Genomic DNA, 22,989 nt, shown 5'->3' with positions numbered 1-22,989 from the left:
TACATAAATTCTTCTCCCCACTTTTTTTTTTTCCTCAAAGATGATAATCATTCCTTTCCAAAGCGAACTTCCTTCATGTCGGTGGACTAGACTGTCTAAGGCCACAAGATTAGAAGTTAGGATAATACATGTTACACTGTTAACTTTTAGCAAACTTTACTTTTGTTGAAAACCTCGTAAATTTGGGATTTCAATTATTCTTTGCTATTAATAAGACCCTGTTCAGTCCATATTAACTTAGAATTGATATAGATGGCTCCTTCCTGATTCTATAAGTACTTTAAGGCTTGGCTGAGTGCAAACAGCTCGCACGTTTGAGCAGACCAATTATTAGGCAATTTTCCTAACTCTGCTTCTACTAGAGTTTTCTTATCACTTACTGAATACCCATTGTGTCTTTTTCCCTCAATCACCTGGGAGGAACCATCTATCATCCTGTCCTGAAGGGAGTTCCTCCTAGGTCTGGTTGGACCTTTGTATGGTAAGTAAGATTTAGATCCCCTGTTAGGAAACCTGCTGGGTTAAGGGAATTTTCAGTGGTTAATGTTAAATCATCTTCTTCTAACAGAATAGCCTCATACTTTAAGGTTCTTGAGTCAGTAAGCTCTCTTTTTTGCTTTTTTTTTTTTTTTTTTTTTACTTAGTATAGTTCTGACCTGATGAGGTGTGCTCACAATGAGGTTTCCTCTGAAAGTTATTTTTCTACTTTCTTCTTCTAGCAAAGCAGTTGCCGCGACAGATTGAATGCATTTGGGCCATCCGCAGGTTACTGGGTTAAGGATTTTTGATTAGGAAGGCTAATCAGTGGCCTCAGGTTGTCAGTGGCCTCAATGCTTTTGGGCTACGCCCTTGTTTACAGTGACAACTGCCGAGACCAGCTCGGTCATGGAGATCCTAACTCAGTGGTGCTAGAGGAAGTAAAGACACACCCACAGAAATATAGAGCGTGGAGTGGGAAATCAGGGCTCTCACAGCCTTCAGCTCTGAGAGCCTTGAACAGAGATTTACCCACATATTTATTGACAGCAAGTCAGTCATAAGATTTACTAAAAGTATTCCTTATAGGAAACAAAGGGATGAGCCGGAAATAAAGGGATGGGCTCTGGCTAGTTATCTGCAGCATGAACATATCCTTAAGGCACAGATCGCTCATGCTATTGTTTGTGGTTTAAGAACGCCTTAAGCGGTTTTCCACCCTGGGTAGGCCAGGTGTTCCTTGCCCTCATTTGGTAAACCTTCCAGTGTGAGCGTCAAGGCCATCACGAGCATGTCACAGTGCTGCAGAGATTTTGTTTATGGCCAGTTTTGCGGCCAGTTTATGGCCAGATTTTGGGGTCTGTTCCCAAGAGACAACAAGGTGGTATTGGAGTGTTACAGGGTCACAGGGAAGACCCTCAATTATAGGTTTTAAATTTACCTTAGCTTTTAAAGGAATAGGGTACACTGTTTTCTCTTTACTACTTCAATCTCTTTCTTTCTCTCTTTGACTTTCTGTCTCTTTCTCTCTCTTTGATTCCCTCTTTGTCTCTCTGTCTCTTCCTCTCTCTCTGCTTCTTTCTCTCTCTGACTACCTCTTTGTCTCTCTTCTTCTCTCTCTCTGCCTCAGTTTCTCTCTCTCTGCCTCTCTTCCTCTCTCTCTCTCCCCCTCTCTTTCCGCTGATCTTTCCCTGCTTCTGCCAGCCGCTTATGCTGCTGTTCTCCCTTTTCCTTCCCTTTCCACTAGGGGAGGGACCAGCAGAAGTGGAGCTACTCTTTCTTTCACAGAGAAGAAAGGAAAGGGGAGTTCTGAATATTTTTCTTCCTACTAGAGGTTTGTGTGAGGTTCAACGCCCCCCCCATGGGGATTTCTCACCTCTTTTTGAGGTTCAACACCCCCCATGGGGATCTCACCTCTTTTTGAGATTCAACCCCCTCATCATGGGGATTTCTCACCTCTTTCTGAGGTTCAACCCCCGCCTCAGTGGGGATTTCTCACCTCTTTTTAACCTCCAAGACATCCCAACTAAGGAATACTTTACCACATCCCATGGCTTTCTTTCCCTAGTCCTGACTAAGGAATGCTTTACTGCCCCTGCGGTTTCTCTCTCCTTGGTATGTCCTAACCAAGGAATGCTTTACCACCCCGTGGCTTTTTCCTTAGTCCCGACCACCGAGGAAATACTTTACCGGCTCCTGCGGCTTCTCCTTCCTTGGTCTGTGCACAGAGTTTTCACCACAGTATGTGAGGATCCTCTAAGCTAGGTTTCTGGCCAGTTTCTCTCTGCGTTGCTGAGAGCTCAGGTTATTCCTCGCATTGGGTGGGTCCTGAGGCCGCCACAAGGGGGCGCGGTGGACCTCCTCATGAGAGAGAAGAAGAGACCACCCCCAGAGGGGAATGTAATCACAGGAGAGCCCCCAAATTGTTATAAATAAAGTTTCGGTGCTGCGAAAGAAATAGCACTCAAATATAAAATTTTCTTTTTAATTCTCAGCAAGACAATGTACTTCTATAGAAGGGTATGCCCTTATAGATGGAGTAATGGTGAGCGCACACTGGGACAAGGGAGGGGAAGGGGGAGCTTATCCCTGATGCACGTGGCCCCTGCTGCTGTGTTGTTACCCTATTGGCTATTGGGTTAGACCGCACAGGCTAAACTAACTCCGATTGGCTAATTTAAAGAGAGTGACAGAGTGAGTGGTTTGGCAGGAAAAATGGTTATGAGAGAGCAGGAAATCAGAATGAGTCTGGGTGGAGTAGGTAATCAGGTAATCGGAATGAGTCAGGGTGGAGTAGGTAATCGAAAAAGGTTGATTTATGAGGAAGTTAAGTTTAAAAGTAGAAGGCAAAGAATTGAACATACTGACATACTGATTCTTTGAAAAGAAATTTAGAACTCCTATCTAACACAGGCAATTATGTTTCCTAAGAAATATGAATTGACTATCAGTTGTGGAAAGGTAAGACCTGGCCGGGCGCAGTGACTCATGCTTGTAATCCCAGCACCTTGGGAGGCTGAGGTGGGTGGATCACCTGAGGTCGAGAGTTCGAGACCAGCCTGACCAATATGGAGAAACCTCATCTCTACTAAAAATACAAAATTAGCTGAGTGTGCTGGTGCATGCCTGTAATCCCAGCTACTCAGGAGGCTGAGGCAAGAGAATCACTTGAACCTGTGAGGCGGAGTTTGCAGTGAGCTGAGATGGCGCCATTGCACTCCAGCCTGGGCAACAAGAGCAAAACTTCATCTCAAAAAAAAAAAAAAAAGAATGAAGACCCAACCCCATGATGAGGTTTATGAGCTCCTATACCATCTTGAAGAATGGGGGATTGGATTCTGATGAAAGAGGTTATGGGAACTGGGAGAGAAGAGGAACTCTGTTGGGGGAAATAAAGGATTGCTAGGGAGAATGAATGGATGAGGATAGAGATTAACTGGTAAATAGTTCTCTTTAGAATTTAAATGAGTCTGAGAGACAGGCTTTATCTTCTGAAAGGGCCTGTTCAGGTCTGATTACATTCTTGGTCTTCCAGGGAGTGGAAGAAAAAACAGTTGTTCTTCTTTGGTGGGTGATCCTGGAGTTTTGGCAGATAAAAATCTTAAACTTCTTTAGACGAGATGGTAGGGGTGGGGAACCTTGGAGAGTCCTTGAGGTTTCTCCTTCAGTTCAGCATGTCAATGTGCCATATTTTGGGGTCTCAGTTTTTGAGTCCCAACACAGTCCATTCTTTGAAAAGTGCAACAGTTTAATAAGCATGTAGCTTATTTTAGATTTAAAGATTTGGAGATACAACCTTAAATACTGGATTTTTATAAATGTAGCTAGGGTCTTCCTGAAACCGCCTTTGCAAAATTATGCTGAGATAGTGAAAGAGATCTAACTTAACTGACTCTATCTTCCTTCTAACCTCCAAGCTGTCCTTGTTGCCGGGCGCGGTGGCTCATGCTTGTAATCCCAGCACTTTGGGAGGCCGAGGCGGGCGGATCATGAGGTCAGGAGATCGAGACCACGGTGAAACCCCGTCTCTACTAAAAATACCAAAAAAATTAGCCGGGCGTGGTGGCGGGTGCCTGTAGTCCCAGCTACTCGGAGAGGCTGAGGCAGGAGAATGGCGTGAACCCGGGAGGCGGAGCTTGCAGTGAGCCGAGATTGCGCCACTGCACTCCGGATGGGGAAAAAGGAGAGCCTCCGTATCCACAAAAAAAAAAAAAAAAAAAAAAAAACCAAGCTGTCCTTGTTCATTCCTGGGCGTAGGCTGAACTAACTTTAAGAGAAACTTAGTTTATAGTTTATAGTTTAAACAAAGACTGTAACAGCCCTTTCCCAAAGCAGACCTCCTTCTTGTCTGGGGACTAGATTGCCTTTATAGGACTAGCATTAGCCACAAGATCAGAAATTATGGTTTAGGGCTGGGCGCAGTGGCTCATGCCCGTAGTCCCAGCACTTTGGGAGGCAAGTGGATCACGTGAGGCCAGGATTTCGAGACCAGCCTGGCCAACATAATGAAAGCCTGTTTCTACTAAAAATATAAAAATTGGCCGGGCATGGTAGCTCATGCCTGTGTAATCTCAGCACTTTGGGAGGCCGAGGCGGGTGGATCACCTGAGGTCAGGAGTTCGCGACCAGCCTGGCCATCATGGTGAAACCCCATCTCTACTAAAAATACAAAAAATTAGCCAGGTGTGGTGGCAGGCGCCTGTAATCCCAGCTGCTCAGGAGGCTGAGGCAGCAGAATTGCTTGAACTCGGGAGTCGGAGGTTGCAGTGAGCTGAGATCGCGCCATCGCACTCCAGCCTGGGCAACCAGAGCAAAATTCCATCTCAAAACAAATAAAAAATTACAAAAATTAGCAGGGTGTGCTGGTGCGTGCCTGTACTCCCAGCTACTCGGGAGGTTGAGGTGGGAGAATGGCTTGAACCCAAGAGGCGGAGGTTGCAGTGAGCCAAGATCGCGCCACTGCACTCCAACCTGGGTGACAGAGTGAGACCCTGCCTCAAAAAAATAATTATGGTTTAGGAGTCATGCGGCTGGAGGCTACAAGATTCTGACCCTCCCAGAACTGCTCCTAAGATCGGTGCTAGAGATATTTTGCAGACCCTGCACTTGATGGATCAGCTGGCCCCACCCAGATCAATAAACTGGCTCATCTGATCTTGTGGACCCCGCCCAGGAACTGACTGATCAAGAAGACAGCTCTGACTCCGTATGACTTCATTCTGAGCAATCAGCACGCCTGGCTCACTGGCTCCCCCCATCCTCACCAAGTTATCCTTAAAACCTCTGCTCACTGGGCCGGGCTCGGTGGCTCACACCTGTAATCCCAGCACTTTGGGAGGCTAAGGCAGGCGGATCACTTGAGGCCAGGAGTTTAAGACCAGCCTGGCCAACATAGTGAAACCACATCTCTACTAAAAATACAAAAAACATTAGCTGGGCGAGGTGGTGGGCGCCTGTAATCCCAGCTTCTCGGGAGGCTGAGGCAGGAGAATCACTTGAACCCAGGTTGGGAACGTTGCATTGAGTTGAGATCAGCCATTGCACTCCAGCCTGGGGAACAAGAGCGAAACTACTCACAACAAAACAAAACAAAACAAAACAAAAAAAACTCTGCTCCCTGAATGCTGGGGAGACTGATTTGAGTAATAATAAAACTCCGGTCTTCCGCTCAGCCAGCTCTGCATGAATTACTTTTTCTGGATTGCAATTCCCCTGTCTTGATGAATCAGCTCTATCTAGGCAGTGGGCAAGGTGAACCCCTTGGGCAGTTACATTCCTAGGCCTTAGCCAGGGAATTACCATTTATATGATGATGAATTCAGGGGAGAAGAGATGAAGAGAAAGGGAGAAAATTTTATCTTGGCCGGGCACCGTGGTTTATGCCTGTAATCCCAGCACTTTGGGAGGCTGAGGCAGGTGGATTGCAAGGTCAGGAGATTGAGACCATCCTGGCCAACATGGTGAAACCCCATCTCTACTAAAATACACACAAAAAAATTAGCTGGGCGTGGGGGCACGCACCTGTAGTACCAGCTACTTGGGAGGCTGAGGCAGGAGAATTGCTTGAACCCGGGAGGCGGAGGTTGCAGTGAGCCGAGATTGCGCCACTGCATTCCAGCCAGGCGACAGAGTGAGACTCCATCTCAAAAAACAAAACAAAACAAAAAAACAAAGTTTTATCTTGGATTACCTACAGGTAGAAAAATTAAGAACTGGAGGTGGCTTCCAGTCGTGTGACCTGAGCACATGAGGCCAGTGGAATGCTGGAGCTGAAAGCATCTGTGTGGCAGCCAGACATGTCCTTTTCACTGGCTTCAGCTGCCTTTTTTAGATGAAGATTGTATTCACAGTGACTGTGAGCTCCTTAGGCACAGAAACTGAATTAGTGTTAAACACTATTGTGTATGCCTGTCATGGCACAAGGATAGTATAGATATTTCCAAGATCTCTCCTCATGCCCATCCTTGGATCCCAGAGCCTGGGACAGTGTTAGGGATCTTGGAAGCACTGCCAACATGTCTGACATTCAAGAAGCCACTAACAGCTCCTAGTTGTAAACCTGCATGAGAACCAGAGGTCTGCACAAGTGACAGAAAGTGACCTCAGAGGTGAGTCTCAGCTTCCTCAAGTCACTATGTAACTGCCCAGTGCATTCATTTTGCCCAGTGGCCCAGATACAGTTTAATTCATGCATAGCCAGCTGTAGAAGAGACTGGAGATTTCTTACTCCAATCAGTTTCCCTGAAAATTTGGAGACTGAGGTTTTCTAAGGATAACTTGGCAGGTTGGGAGTCAGAGGGTAGGGAGTGCTGATTGGATGGGTCAGAGATGAAGTCACCGGGGGTCAAAGTGGGTTTTTCTAGCTTTCTTTTGTTTCTGGGTGGGATCACAGAAAAGTTTGAGCCAGATTATTGGCCTGGGTGGCACCAGCTGGTGCATCAGAAGGCAGGATCTAGGAAATATCCTCAGTACCAGTGTTAGGTTTTACAATAATGCTGTTAACTCTAGGAGCAACTGGGAAGGTTCAGAATCTTGCAGCCTCTGGGTGCATGACGACTCCTAAACCATAATTTCTAATCTTGTGGATAATTTGTTAGTTTTACAAAGGCAGTCTGGTCCCCAGGCAAGTAAGAGACTTGTTTTGGGAAAGGACTTTTATTGGTTTTGTTTCAAAGTTCAACTTTAAACTAAGTTCCACCCAAAGATAGTTCAGCCTACGCCCAGGAATAAACAAGGGCAGCCTGGAGGTTAGAACCAAGATGGAGTCGATTAGGTCAGATCCCTTTCACTGTTGTAACTTTCTCACTGTTTTAGTTTTTGTCAAGGTGATTTCAACTACTGGAGCCAGCTTTGAGCAAACAGCTGTGGAAGAAGTGAGAGACAAATTGGGGTCACCATACAATCAGCAGAGACCATGGCAAGATATATTTTGTCATTTCAGTGAAAATTTGGCTCAGGTTTATTGTTTGAGATCAGTTGATGATAACTCATTTGTGGTTGTTCAGGAGTTTCAAGATTGCTAGTTTAAAAAACAAAGAAATTCTAAAGGATTTTGAAGACTTGGCTGGAAAACTCCCATGGTCAAACACTTTAATTTTAAGGAAAATTAATGTTTTTTTGTTGTTGTTTTTGAGATGGAGTCTTGCTGTGTTGGCCAGGCTGGAGTGCAGTGGTGTGATCTTGGCTCACTGCACAACCTCCATCTCCCTGGTTCAAGTGATTCTCCTGCCTCAGCCTCCTGAGTAGATGGGACAACAAGTGCCCACCACCATGCCTGGCTAATTTTTTTATTTGTATTTTTTAGTAGAGATGGGGTTTCACCATATTGGCCAGGCTGGTCTCAAACTCCCGACCTTGTGATCTGCCCATCTCGGCCTCCCAAACTGCTGAGATTACAGGCGTGAGCCACCGTGCCCAGCCAATTAATGTTGATTTTAAGGCAAAAACAAACAAACAAACAAAAAAACAAAGCTCAAAAAGATAATTCAGAATTCAAGTAAAAGGAAAGTTCATGATGGACAAGAAGTCCAAACGATGAAAGAGATGTTAAAAAAAGAGTTCATTCACTACAATGTTTTAGATTCACACATCTTAGGTTATTGTGAAACTCCAGCCATCAAAGGAGATAGCAACATTAGTAGGTGATGATTTGGCATCTTACAAAGATGAGACTGATGAAAACAAAAAAGAAGAAACTGAGCCTCAAGTGTAAAGTTTAGAGTCATGTGCAACAGAGTAGGAGAGAAACACTGCTTTCCCTCAAATGAGGCTGGAAGCGATTCTGGGGGTGATGTTTAAGGCCATTTTAAGTGGAAGGCCGACATGACCAACTTTGACGTTGCAATTCTTTTGAATATCCATGATAATGAAACCACTGTGGGCATGGCATTGACTAAAGCGAGTCTGCACTGAAGACGTATCACACATTTTGGACCTATGACTCTTTTGTACCTATTAACATTTTGGACCTATGGGCACATTTTGGACCTATCAACTCTTACCCCTGCGATACCCAGCCTCTGTGGTCTGCTACCTTATGTTATAATAGTCGATCTAATGTGTGGAACAGGGGCAATACCAATAGAGGGGACTACTGAATGTTTTCACTTTATATTCTGGTGATAATAATCCCCTGGTTGTGAATAGAGCAGCAACCAGCATCACATCTTTATTGACCAACAGCCAAATTAAAGAAGGCTAACCATCCGGAAGCTTGCCCATAGATGCTGTTCAATGGGATAAATGCAATCTGCCATTGAGAACTGGCTCTGTGGATATTATTGTAGCAGATTTGCCATTTGGAAAAAGGATGGGATCTAAGAAGAGAAACTAGAACCTTCATCCAGCTTGCCTACGGGAGATGAGTTGTGTCTGTGTACACCTACAACAGGTCAAGCTGTACGATGTACTCAGGACGCGAAATGCTTTACAAAAGCATTATCTGGCATGTGATGTGTATGGTGAAAAATGAATACAGTTCAGGTGAACATTGGGGGTCTTTGTGCTGCAGTTTATATTTTGAAATGTACACCTCAAGCTTTTGTTCATCCTTCAGAACAAGATGGAGAAACAGGAACTCTGGTAATGCAAAGATTGAAGATAACTAATAGTGCTCATACTGCCCAACACTGGAAATGTCAGCATGAAGAACTTGCTTTGAGAACAAAATAGTATTAAAAAAGTGCAGTCTGCACTCTTTAAACCTGTTCAGGGCTCTTCACCCTAGTTGGCAAAAGATGTGAATGCAATGTAATGTAATGGGATTGAAAAAGTCTTATGAGAAAGCAGAGCTTTTCCTTGGCACTGTTTTGTATTTTGGGCAATTAGTATTTTGCTTAAAATGCTTTTAAAGATGCCTAGTGAAAAGCCTAGTAAAACGCTCTGAGATTTGGGTGTAGAACATTTTATTTTCAGGCTTAAAACATTTTTTTTTAATATTATAGATTTTTGTAGAGATAGGGTTCTCACCATGTTGCCCAGGCTGGTCTTGAACTCCTGGGCTCAAGCAATCCTCCCAAAGTTTTGGGATTACAGGTGTGAGCCACAACACCTGACCTATTTTCAGGCTTTACAGCCTGTTTTCTATTGTGCCAAGTGGAAAGCTACTCTGGCCTAAAGGAAAGGCAGAGAACAGATTACATCTTAGGCCACATTTCATTGCCTATGTATCTGTGCTATTCAGTTGCTCAAATTCTTTAAGTCTAAAAGTGAAGTATTGCATTTTGTGAACAATGTTTGCCCCATAAGATGAAATCTCACAAGTCCTATAGGAAAGTTTACCATCTGCATTAAAAATTAAAATGCACATCTGTTATTCAGATTAATATGCATCTGTTATTCAGAACTAAAATAGAAGACTAGGATTTATCAAAGGGATTGCAAAAATACTGTTAGTAGTAGCATAGAGCATTACTATTTGTAAATAGCAGAGGCAGGGCATGGTGGCTCACGCCTGTAATCCCATAACTTTGGGAGGCCGAGATGGGTGGATCACCTGAGGTCAGGAGCTGGAGACCAGCCTCGCCAACATGGGAAACCCCGTCTCTACTAACAATAAAAAAATTAGCCGGGTGTAGTGGCACATGCCTGTAATTCCAGCTACTTGGGAGGCTGAGACAGGAGAATCACTTGAACCTGGGAGGCGGAGGTTGCAGTGAGCCAAGATTGCGCCACTGCACTCCAGCCTTGGCAGCAGGGCGGACCCTGTCTCAAAAAAAAAAAAAAAAAAAAAAAATAGCAGACACATTGGTATTTGAGGTGTGGGACCAGCAAAGCAAATTAAAAGAAATTTTTTTTTCTTTCGGTAAAAAAAAAAAAAAAAAGGACAAATGAAGAACTGGGATGATGCATGTGAGCTTATGGTGGCTGTCCTCTGAGCTAAGGGAAAAGGACACTGCTCGTTTTTGTGAGCAACATAGGTATGGTTCCCACAAAAAGATCCTTGCAGCACTGTTGAGGGAGGCCCAACATTAGAAGACAATATCCTGCCTGGATAAGGCAGTGCTTTTATGAAATATGCTTCCAGTGGCTAGGGGCTATCTTCAAGTGACATTGTATACAGAAGACATCATCAGACAAAAAAACCATCAAGGAACATTTGAGCACCCAAGCCTCTTGGGGAGCCCCATAAATAATTGGTTATTATTGTTAATAATTGGTTATTAATAATGTGGTGGTGTATGTTTAGAAGTTCTGCTTTAATGCAAGTAAGTGTAACAAGCCAAGGAAATTTAAGTATAAATGTAAATGGGACCTTGTCTATTTCTGTAAGGCTGAGGATTTTTACTTAGGATACCTAAGTTTTTTTTTTTTTTTTTTTTTTGAGATAGAGTTTCCCTCTGTAGCCCAGGCTGGAGTGCAGCAGCACAATCCTGGCTCACTGCAACCTCCACCTCCTGGGTTCAAGCGATTCTCCTGCCTCAGCCTCTGAGTATCTGGGATTACAGGTGTGCCCCACCATGCCTGGCTAATTTTTGTGTTTTTAGTAGGGACAGAGTTTCACCATGTTGGCCAGGCTGGTCTCGAACTCCTGACCTGAAGTGATCCACCTGCCTCAGCCTACCAAAGTGTAGGGATTACAGGTGTGAGCCACTGTGCCTGGCCTAGGATACCTAAGATTTTTAGTGCTGACTGGGCGTGGTGGCTCACGCCTATAATCCCAGCACTTTGGAAGGCCAAGGCGGGCGGATCACGAGGTCAGGAGATCGAGACCATCCTGGCTAACAGTGAAACCCCATCTCTACTAAAAATACAAAAAATTAGCCCAGTGTGGTGAAGGGCGCCTGTAGTCCCAGCTACTCAGGAGGCTGAAGCAGGAGAATGATGATGTGAACCCAGGAGGTGGAGCTTGCAGTGAACTGAGATCACGCTACTGCATTCCAGCCTGGGTGACAGAGTGAGACTCCGCCTCAAAAAAATAGAAGATTTTTAGTGCCTTGTCTTAAAAAACTATGCTTGGAAGCCCAATATATAAGAGCAAATGGGCTGTATTCAAAGGAGGAATTGGAGTCCCAGAGCCCTGCTCACTCTGTACTCCTATTTTAACTACCCTCCTACCCCTTCACCACCTCTGAGGTGGTGGCTCTGAAGAAAGGGTTTGAAAGCCACTATTTTAGGTAGATGTCAGATATTAACCAGTGCTACAAATAGAAATCGTTGGTTAGTTTCACTATGTATTATTAAGAAGTAAATATTGGCTGGGCATGGCGGTTCACTTGAGGTCAGGAGTTCGAGACCAGCCTGGCCAACGTGGTGAAACCCCCATCTCTACTAAAAATACAGAAATTAGCCAGGCGTGTTGGCACACACCTGTAAACCCAGCTACTCAGAGGCTGTGGTATGAGAATTGCTTGAACTCGGGAGGCAGAGGTTGCAGTGAGCCGAGATGGCACCACGGTACTTCAGCCTGGGTAACAGAGCAAGACTGTCTCAAAAAAAAAAAAAAAAAAAAAAAAGAGGTAAATTTTTTCATGTTTCTGCATGGTCAGGGCTTTCTGAGCATAGAAAAGTGGAACCTGGGTTAAAAGACAAGCCTTGGAAGTTAAAAGATGACTTAAAGGATATAAAACCCAGAGCGTTGGAGGCATTCCCAGGATTGTAAACCCAGTAATTCTTATCTTACCTTCTCCTGGAGACATTTATATACGTTCCGAAGGGTAAGAGCCCAGGGATCTTCCCCTTTTCTTCCCAAGGAGAATTTGCTTACCTTAGGTAGATTGCTTTCTTTCACTTTCTTAGGCGAAGGCGGCAGCTGGGCAGTTATCCTGTACAAACTTACAGATTCAAAATTTTGGGATTCTTCTCCTGTGGTTCAACGCTTACCTATCAATGGGTTTTCATTGCGTTGTCTATGGGGTATTAGGTATGGGAAAATGATGTATGTCTTGACTTAAGTAATAATAGTTCTGATCCCTGCTCCAGAAACTTTGTGTTTACTTTCAGGTTACAAGAATGAATAAATATAGAGATTAAAAACTTAAATATTTTTAATGTAAAACACTTCTTAGGATAATATACTTAATAATTTCTCTGTACAGAAATGATTGTATGTATACTTCAGGTTTAAGCTTTACCTTAGAATTCCTAAAACTTTTCAGATTGGTTTCAGATAAGTTTTCCTTATAGAGGTGCTTATTGTTAGCTGTTTCATGTTACAGACTACTAATAGTGGAAAAGTAAATGCTTCTGTAGGATGTGATTAGCTCACTCATTGATAGGGTTAGACCTGTACTGAACACAGTTATTGCTTAACTGTCACTTAAATAATGATCTCATTGATAAAGGGAGAATTAGAGGTGGCTTGTTTTCAAGGGTTTCTGAGAACCAAATTCTACTGCTTCATTAAAATGTGGTATTTTGGGGCCAGGCACAGTTGTTCACGCCTGTAATCCCAGCACTTTGGGAGGCCCAGGCAGGCAGATCACAAGGTCAAGAGTTCAAGACCAGCCTGGCCAACATGGTGGAATCCCATCTCTACTAAAAATACAAAAATTATCCAGGATGGTTTTGCGTGTCTGTAATCCCAGCTACTCGGGAGGCTGAGGCAGGAGAATCACTTGAACCCGGGAGGTGGAGGTTGCAGTGAGCTGAGAGCGTACCACTGCACTCCAGCCTGGGTGACAGAGCAAGACTCTGTATCCACAAAAAAAAAAGTGATGTTTTCATTTCTAATTATGCAAGGTAGTCAAGCACAAGAGAAATATTTTATACATATTTACTTCTTTGTAGACTAATATTCCTCACTCAAGTGTAATACAGGTATTAATGCATTAACTTATGCTTATAAAAGTTTTTCACTGAAAATAATAAAATTGCTGACAGATTATTTCTATATGAAGAAACATAGAGTATGAATATTGTTTTCCAGATACAAAGACTAAAAGTTTATTTAAAAATGAGTAAATACGGCTGAGTGTGGTGGCTCACGCCTGTAATCCCAGCACTTTGGGAGGCCGAGGCAGGCAGATCACCTGAGGTCAGAAGTTCGAGACCAGCCTGACCAATATAGTGAAACCCGTCTCTACTAAAAATACAAAAATTAGCTGGGCGTGGTGGCATGTGCCTGTAGGCCGAACTACTCGGGAGGCTGAGACAGGAGAATTGCTTCAACCTGGGCGGCAGAGGTTGCAGTGAGCCGAGATTGTGCTACTGCACTCCAGCCTGAGTGACAGAGTGAGATTCTGTCTCAAATAAATAAATAAGTAAAATAAATAAATAAAATGAGTAAATAAAATTTTTATGTCCCTAGCATTTACATATTTGTAATTTTTCAACTGTTAAAATGATGGATACATTTTGCAAACAATGTGAAATATTTAGGAAAAGAGCAAGGAAAAATAGAGATCTCTTTTTAAAATTGTATTTTTTGAGACAGGGTCTGGCTCTATTGCCTAGGATGAAGTGCAGTGGCATGATCACAGCTCATTGCAGCCTTGACCTCACTGGCCCAAGTGATCCTCCTACCTCAGCCTGCTGAGTAGCTGGGATTACAGGCATGTGCCACCAGGCTTGACTAATTTTTTTGTTTTTTGTTTTGTAGAGACAGGGTTTCCTCATATTGCTGAGGCTGGTCTCCAATTCCTGGGCTCAAGTGATCCACCTGCCTTGGCCTCCCAAAGTGCTGGGATTATAGGTGTGAGCCACCATGCCTGGCCGGATAATTTCTTTATGGCCGGTTTTTACACAGATATGGCAGAGAGACAATCGGAGTAGTATTTTTAGGTTTTGTGGCTGGCGTTGGCAAAAGGAGGTCTGGTTTCTGTGACCCTTCTTGGGAAAGAGGGATTCTAGTTTTTTGTTGTTATTGTTGTTTGTTTGTTTTGAGACTGAGTCTCACTCTGTTGCCAGGCTGGAGTGCAGTGGTATGATATTGGCTTACTACAGTCTCTGCCTCCTGGGTTCAAGGGATTCCGTTGCCACAGCCTCCCGAGTAGCTGGGACTACAGGTACGCACCACCACGCCTGTCTAATTTTTTTTATTTTGGTAGAGATGAGGATTTACCATGTTGGCCAGGATGGTCTCGATCTCCTGACCTTGTTATCTGCCCACCTCGGCCTCCCAAAGTGCTGGAATTACAGGTGTGAGCCACCGTGCCTGGCTGGATTCTAGTTTTTATAGCTATCCTCAGAGGAGCATGAGACTGAGAGACAGGAAGCCAGGAGAGCAGAGAAAAACTTTGGCTTCTGAGGCTGCTGTGATGCCTACATTTTCGGGTGTGGTTTCTGTGCCTCAACAATGGTAAACACCTACCTTTCTTCTGGGAGGGAGCCTGGAATTGTGGTACATGGTATGCAGAGAGTGCCTATGTAAATAATCTTCAGTGAAAACCTAGGTTCTGAGTCTCTAATGGATTTCCCTGGGCAGAAACTTTGCGTGTTTCTGTATCTATTTTTTGTTGTTGCTGGAGAAAGAAGCATGCTTGATGTGGCCTTCCATGAGAGCAAAAGAACACAAGCAGCCTCTGCATGGCATGAATTTTTTCCATCTCTACCTGTGTCTTTTCCTCTTGTTCGTCCTGTCATATGTCATTTTGCTGTAGTAAACCTTAGCTCTGTATACAACCAGATGGTTAGGTCCTGTGGATCCTCCTAGCAAATCACTGAAAATATGGGTGGTCTTGGGAAACCTTGAAACAATTCCAAAGGCAGAAACCATAAAAGAATTTTTTTCTTTTTTTTTTTTTGAGATTGGGACCCGCTTTGTCGCCCAGGATGGAGTGCGGTGGTATGATCTCGGCTCACTGCAACGTCTTGCTCCCGGGTTCAAGCGATTCTTCTGCCTCAGCCTCACGAGTAGCTGGGATTACAGGTGTGAGCCACCACGCCCGGCTAATTTTTGTATTTTTAGTAGAGACGGGGTTTCACCATGTTGGCCAGGCTGGTCTCGAACTCCTGACCTCAGGTGATCCGCCCTCCTTGGCTTCCTAAAGTGCTGGGATTACAGGCGTGAGCCACCACGCCCAGCTGAAATGATTTTTGTAAAACATGAAATCTTAAAACACCTTTGAAAAGTGAAGAGCAGATAGGGAAAAATTACTTTTACTAAATATGACTGATAAAAGATTAATATTCTTAGTGTATGTATAATTCATATAAACCTATAAGAAAAAGATAAATGTACATGTAGAAGTATGGACCAACATCAAGAATAATTTATAAGAGAAGATATAAAAAGAGCAAATTTAAAAGATGTTCAATTTCAGAAGTCATTAAATAAGTACAAATTAAAATAATAGTGACATGCAAATTTTTAACTGTTAGGTTTGCAGCAAACAAACAAAAACTCCACAAACCCAGGAGATTATGTTTAGGGTTATGGAAGATGATAGAGAACATGATTTTCATAGCATACTGATATATATATATATACACACAAACATATATAATATTATATATACTCTTGCTGGATGGTTTGGTAATATATATTAAGAGTATTAAGGAATTCATAACATGAATATGGCTAGGCCACTTTAAAGCCTACCTCTGTCATTGGAAGCAAGTTCTTTGCTTCCCCTTCTCCATCTCCAAAAACTCTGAAAGCACTGAAGACTAATTTTTACCTTTACTACCTGAAGAGAAGTCTCTGGGAAGATTCCTTAATCCAGCACATAGAAATTTCTAAACTTCTCTCCAGACATTTCTCTTGCTCTTCAGAGTTGCTCACTGGAAGCTGTTAAAAACAAAGTCAAATCATAAAACAAATCTCTCACATACGTATCTGCCCCCACATTTCTTCCAAGCTGCCTCTTCCTTTCCCTTCTATTCCTCTGTGTTAAATATCTAAAATATTCCATGGAATGGGCTCTCTCTCTATATTTTTGTGTCAAGAGGCTCTTCGTATTCACACTCTTAACACTGCAACACCCCACTGTCTTCATCCACCCCATGCATATTTTCTTTGCTGTGACAATTATAATTCTCCTTAAGTATCTATGAAGTCGTTTGATCAACCAACCTAGAATGGCCACTACTTTGGCAGTTTTCCCCTGGATGGGATGCATTTTTCTTATTTGCACTAAAGTCTTCCTGTTGGTCAGTCTTCTCCGTAGGAGAATCACATCACCAATGTTGAGAAATTCCAGGGATCTTTGGATTTGTGAGCATTCTTATGTTGAATAGTAATTTGCAGCAATCATTTCCCCTCCAGTTTCTGGTTCAATCCCTTCTAATCCTCTGGACAGCTAACTTCAGGATGGCCCACTAAAGAAGCCTGAACACCTAAGTTTTTTCCTTTGACTTGTTGACTTTTGGTTGTGCATTCTGTAACTGTAGATTGATCTATAAAATCTATAAATTGGTACCATTTTGTACCCTTCCACATACCAATTTGAAGTGATTTTCTTTTTTTTTTTTTGAGACAGACTCTTGCTCTGTCACCAGGCTGGAGTGCAGTGGCGCGATCTTGGCTCATTGCAACCTCTGCCTCCTGGGTTCAAGCCATTCTCCTGCCTCAGCCTCCCAAGTAGCTGGGATTACAGGCACCCACTACCATGCCCAGCTAATTTTTTGTATTTTTAGTAGAGACGGGGTTTCACCATGTTGGCCAGGATGGTCTCGATCTCCTGACCTCGTGATCTGCCCGCCTCAACCTCCCAAAGTGCTGAGATTACAGGCGTGAGCCACCGCGCCCGGCCGTGAAGTGATTTTCAAATCCTAAATGATTTGAAAAGGAATTATTTGCATATTTTAAGTTGGTATTTTAAAGTTGTCATTGCTTACATAAATTTTATACTGTAAACCAAGGTGAGAATAAGATCTAGGATACGTTAGGAATCTGCTTTCCTTTGCCTAGTAGGAGAAGGCTTATCGTGAAAGAAGGCTTACTTACAGGTTGATCAATTGTGGGAAAGAATACCTACGGAAGTTGAAGATCTGGAAATTGATTTATTGAAATCATTCATGCATCCCTTAGGCAAATATTTTCCTTTTTTATTAGACAGGGTCTTCCTCTGTTGCCCAGGCTGGAGTGCAGTGATGCCATTGCAGCCTTGACCTGTTGGGCTCAAGTGATCCTTCCACGTCAGCTTCCTGAGTAGCTGGGACCACAGGCGTGCACCATCATTCCCAGCTGACTTTTTTACTTTTTATTTTTATTTGGCAAAGATGGCATCTTGCTATGTTGTGCTGGTTGGTCTCAAACTCCAGGGTTCAAGCGATGCTCCCACCTTGGCCTTCCAAATGTTGGGATTACAGGTGTGAGTCACCTCGCCCAGCCCATAGGGAATTCTTCACATATTCCAATTTGAAGATTGCCACTAAAAGGACAGTGAAACAGTCTACCCTGAAATCGACATCCTAGTTGTTGATGGTGTGAACTCATTCAGAACTCATGCTGCCTCTGATGCCTGGCATCTTTGTTGGGCAGGACTGGCGGGGTTGTGCTGCAGTACAAATTAGCCCAATCTCAGTCGTTCAATACTATAAAAAAATCTTACATATGTAGCTACACTATTTGAAATTTGTGGGCTCTAAGGAGAGTAGAGGCCTGGAGGATTTCATGGGGTGTTTTTAAAGGTCAGAGTTGGAAATGGCTTCTATTATTTTTGCCTGTTTCATTGGCAGGATCCAAGTCATTTGACTCCAACATAATTGCAAGAGAAGCTGGAAAATGTGGAAGAGCAGTGAGATTTGGTATTAGCACTGAGTTGTACTTTGGTTGTGACACGCTTTAACCATGATTCAAAAGCTCTTTTTCTGGCCTTTTTGTACTATACTTTCTGTAAATTTCTCAAGCTTTTATTAAAAAAGTAGTGTTGGCTGGGCGTAGTTGCTCACACCTGTAATCCCAGCACTTTGGGAGGCTGAGGTGGGCAGATCACAAGGTCAGGAGATTGAGACCATCCTGGCTAACACGGTGATACCCCATCTCTACTACAAATACAAAAAATTAGCTGGGCATGGTGGCGCGCACCTGTAGTCCCAGCTACTCGGGAGGCTGAGGCGGGAGAAACACTTGAACTCTGGAGGCAGAGGTTGCAGTGAGCTGAGATTGCACCACTGCACTCCAGCCTGGGTGACAGGGAGAGACTCTGTCTCAGGAAAAAAAAAAAAAAAAAAGCAGGTTATTATATAATATCTAGCACAGATTAGATTTTTTTTTTTTTTTTTTTGAGACAGAGTCTCGCCCTGTCGCCCAAGCTGGAGTGCAGTGGCAAGATCTCGGCTCACTGGAAGCTCCGCCTCCCGGGTTCACGCCATTCTCCTGCCTCAGCCTCTCCGAGTAGCTGGGACTACAGGCGCCCGCCACCACGCCCGGCTAATTTTTTGTATTTTTAGTAGAGACGGGGTTTCACCGTGGTCTCGATCTCCTGACCTCATGATCCACCCGCCTCAGCCTCCCAAAGTGCTGGGATTACAAGCGTGAGCCACCGCGCCCGGCCCAGATTAGATTTTTTTGAACAAAAATGGTGCATCTCTGTATGCACCCACCCACTTGTCTATCTCTGAAAGGATTTATACCCAAAACACTACCAATTATTACCTTTAAATGATTAAAAAATGAGTGATTTCAATTTTGTCAATTTTCTTCAGCTCTATTTTCTTAATTTTTTCCCTTGAATTTTTTTTTTTTTTTTTTTGAGACGGAGTCTTGTTCTGTCATTCAGACTGGAGTGCAGTGGTGCAATATTGGCTTGCTCACTGCAACTGTCTCCTCGTGGGTTCAAGCGATTCTCCTGCCTCAGCCTCCCAAGTAACAGGGACTACAGGCACCTGCCACCATGCCCGGCTAATTTTTTTGTATTTTTAGTAGAGATGAGGTTTCACCATATTGGCCAAGCTGGTCTCGAACTACTGACCTTGTGATCCGCCTGCCTCAGCCTCCCAAAGTGCTGGGATTACAGGCGTGAGCCACCATGCCCGGCCTGAATTGTTTCCGTAAACAGAAAACATGGAAATTAATTGCAAAAGTTGAGGATTCTTTTTTTTCTGTTTCTGTTGTGTCTCTTTTATTTACTTTATTAACATAACAGAGGGTTCAGAAAATTAATATTAATTAGTTGAATTGGAAGGTGAATTCCTATTTTATTTTTTATTATGCATAAGCATTTGATGCTGAAAATTCATGTCCCCTCTGCCTCCAGAGATTTCAGAAAAAGAAATCTAGTTAAAAATTATCATCTCGATGTGATTCTTTTTTGAGTGATTGTTAAAGAGGAATAAAGTGGATGATGATGAGACAATAATTAATCCATAGTTATGTCAATACATACTCATGAATTTCTGTGATGAACAGAATTGAAGCCTCCTTGAGTCCATGAAGATCTTTTACTCTCCTTTTCCACGAACCTCATTTCTTATTTCTCATGAACCTAGAAATTGAAAACAATTATTGCCTGGTGACTCTGAAATTATTATTTCCCTGGAATGTCTTCCAGTGGATACTAATTTTCCAGGTACCCTCCACTCCTAAAATTTCCTATCAGACTAGGTTGTTAGGAACAGAGCTTCTTCCATGACTTCAGACACATGCTGGAAAGGAAACATCATGCTATTATAGATAAAGCTTCAGCAGATTGAGAGCATGCTTTGAAGACAGGCCCATTTTCTGCCTCCTCATGCATAAGGTCTGGTGGTTAAATTCTCTGTAAATCATCAAATTAAAAAATTATTTTAGTGTATATCACAGGTTTCTGTTTCATATTGCTATTTGAGCAGTTTGTTTTGTGACTTGGCCTTTAAAATTTTTTTTTAAATCTCAATAGTTGGCTAGTATGGGTGGGAAGGGATGCCATGATTCCTGTCACACAGATGAGCCACTTGTGTGGGCATCTGTCAATTATCCCTGCTCTGGTGTTGCTCAAGTTTATTTGTGTCGTCTAAACCCCAGGGCCAAGTACCAGGGGAGTCCTACCAAGCAGCTTTGGCAAGCATAGAATTGATGGCAGCTTCATTATAATTATACTTCTTTGCATGGTTGACCAGCTGTATCATCATAATAGCTTTCCATACTAGAGGCCAAAAAGACAGAGAGATATACAAGCTGCTCAATATATTTCAACAAATTACATTACAATTTATGCCTTTTCCAACTGTTTCATGCCTTGTAATCATCCCCCACTCCCACCCAGCCCAACAGTTCTTTCACAAATAGGCAAAATTTGACTCTAGATATCCTTTTTAAGTATAGTGCATTAAGAAGTGATTTTTTTCCTGTTCCTTAGAATAATCATATGTTTATCTTGTTTTCAAACAAGAAGTTATTTGCTGTAATAGATCATGTGACTGCATAATACATATATGATAATGATGATAATAATAACAATTGCAGGCCAGGTGTGGTGGTTCACGCCTATAACTGCAGAACTTTGGGAGGCCGAGGCTGGCAGATCACTTAAGATCAGGAATTCAAGACCAGCCTGGCCAATATGGTGAAACCCCATCTCTACAAAAAATATTAAAAAATTTGCTGGGTGTGGTGGCACGCACCTGTAATCCCAGCTACTCAGGAGGCTGAGGCAGGAGAATCACTTGAACCCCAGAGGTGGAGGTTGCAGGGAGCCAAGATTGTGCCTCTGCACTCCAGCCTGGGTGACAGAGCTAGACTCCGTCTTTAAAAAAATAAAAATAACAATTGCAACTTTTAGTGGCATTTACTTTATGCCAGAGGGTGTACTAAACACTTTATATACAACATTTCATTTAAAACTTGCAAACTCTATGAGACAGGTACTTCAGATGAGGAAAGGGAAGCTTTGAGAAGTGGAGTTACCTCATGCAATGTCACTGAGCTCGTATATAGTACAGCAGGGAGTTGAATCCAGGCAGTCTGATTATTAATGATTTAAAACTCACTCATTGATTTTGACTTAAATATGCTCTAGAAGTCCTTTCTGAGTGTCTTATCAGATAATAAAATTCCATTACCTGATATTAAATGAATTCAGTTTAAAAGTTTTTGTTTCATTAAATGGCCAACTATTTACATGAAACGATATTCAACATCATTACTCATCAGTGAGATGCAAATTACAACCACAACAAGAAATCTTTATACGCCCATTCAAACAGCTAACATTAAAAAATAAACAATTCCATGGCTGGGCGTGGTGGCTCACACCTGTAATCCCGGCATTTTGGGAGGCTGAGGCAGGCAGATCACCTGAGGTCAGGAGTTTGAGAGCAGCCTAGCCTACATGATGAAACCCTGTCTTTACTAAAAATACAAGAATTAGTCAGGCATGGGGATGGGTGCCTGTAATTCCAGCTACTTGGGAGGCTGAGGCAGGAGAATTGCTTGAACCCGGGAGGTGGAGGTTGCAGTGAGTCGTTTGTGCCACTGCACTCCAGCGTGGGCGAGAGAAAACCCCGTCTCTACTGAAAATACAAAAAAATTAGCCGGGCGTGGTGGCGGGCGCCTGTAGTCCCAGCTACTCGGAGAGGCTGAGGCAGGAGAATGGCGTGAACCCGGGAGGCGGAGCTTGCAGTGAGCCGAGATTGAGCCACTGCACTCCAGCCTGGGTGCCAAAACAGGACACGGCTTCCAGTTTTTCCACATCCTCAATGAACAATTCCTATGTTTCAAAGATATGGAACATATGGAACTCTTATACAGTGTGGTACAAGCATTTTAGAAATCTGTTTAGACAGTTTCTTAAAAAGCTATACATGCACTTACCACATAACTCAGCCATTCTGCTAAGTATTTACACAAGAGAAATGAAGACATGTTCTCACAAAGATTTGTACACAAATGTTCATAGCATCTTGATTCACTGTAGCCTAAAAACCAATTCAGTGTCCGTCAACAGCTGAATGGATAAACAAATGTGGTATATCCATACAGTAGAGTGTACTCATAAAAATGCAACGACGTGATGAAACTCAGAATCATTATGCTTGAGAAGCCAGACACAAAAGTACATACTGTTTTTCATTTATATAAAATTCTAGATAATGAAAATCAAATTATAGTGACAGAAAGCAGATCAGTGGATGTCTGAAGCTGGAAATTGAGGAAGAGGTAGTTTGCAAAGGGCAGGTGGAAAGTTTTAGGTGCTGGAAAGTTCTCTTTCTTGATTGTGGAGGTGATTTTGTTATGGGTGGGTCTTTGTTCTTAGAGCTCCCAAGATGGTGGCAGACTGCTCCTAAGATGGGGTGGGCCACTCCCAAGATGGCAGCAAGCCTTTTGTTCTCTGACCTGGGGTTCTTGACCTCAGGGATTCCAAGGAATGGAACCTTGGGCCATGCAGTGAGTGTTACAGCCCTATTAGAAGCTGTGGGTCATGGAAGAGAACTGTGGAACCCAGTGACTAGTGTTCAGCTCGATTAGGATGAACCCAGGCACTTAGCAATGCAGGAACAATGGTGAGCCTTTAGCCCAGTCGAGAGCAGCAATGGGTGCCTCGCTGGATCAGAAACACAGTGGACACCCTGCCAGATCCGGAGGGGTGGAAGTCAGCGGCGGGTCTGCGACGGCGGCAAACAGCAGTGGTGGACAGTGAGCCAAAGCTCAGCTTGAGCCATAACAAACACGGACCAAAAGACTGTGCAGTTGCAAGATTTAATAGAGTGAAA

At 43.2% G+C, this 22,989-nt stretch overlaps 1 protein-coding gene and 1 pseudogene across 2 annotated transcripts in view; both read left to right on the top strand.

The window, feature by feature from the left end:
* SUGCT (succinyl-CoA:glutarate-CoA transferase) overlaps positions 1-22,989 on the top strand; it is a 745,635-nt gene that overhangs the window by 10,608 nt on the left and 712,038 nt on the right. The window lies entirely within an intron of this gene.
* Positions 6,492-9,147, top strand: LOC116809403 (tRNA (guanine(6)-N2)-methyltransferase THUMP3-like; annotated as a pseudogene).

This window comes from Hylobates moloch, unplaced genomic scaffold (assembly GCF_009828535.3).
Source record: "Hylobates moloch isolate HMO894 unplaced genomic scaffold, HMol_V3 SCAFFOLD_1, whole genome shotgun sequence".
Classification (NCBI taxonomy): domain Eukaryota; kingdom Metazoa; phylum Chordata; class Mammalia; order Primates; family Hylobatidae; genus Hylobates; species Hylobates moloch.
This window is presented reverse-complemented; position numbering and strand designations above follow the sequence as displayed.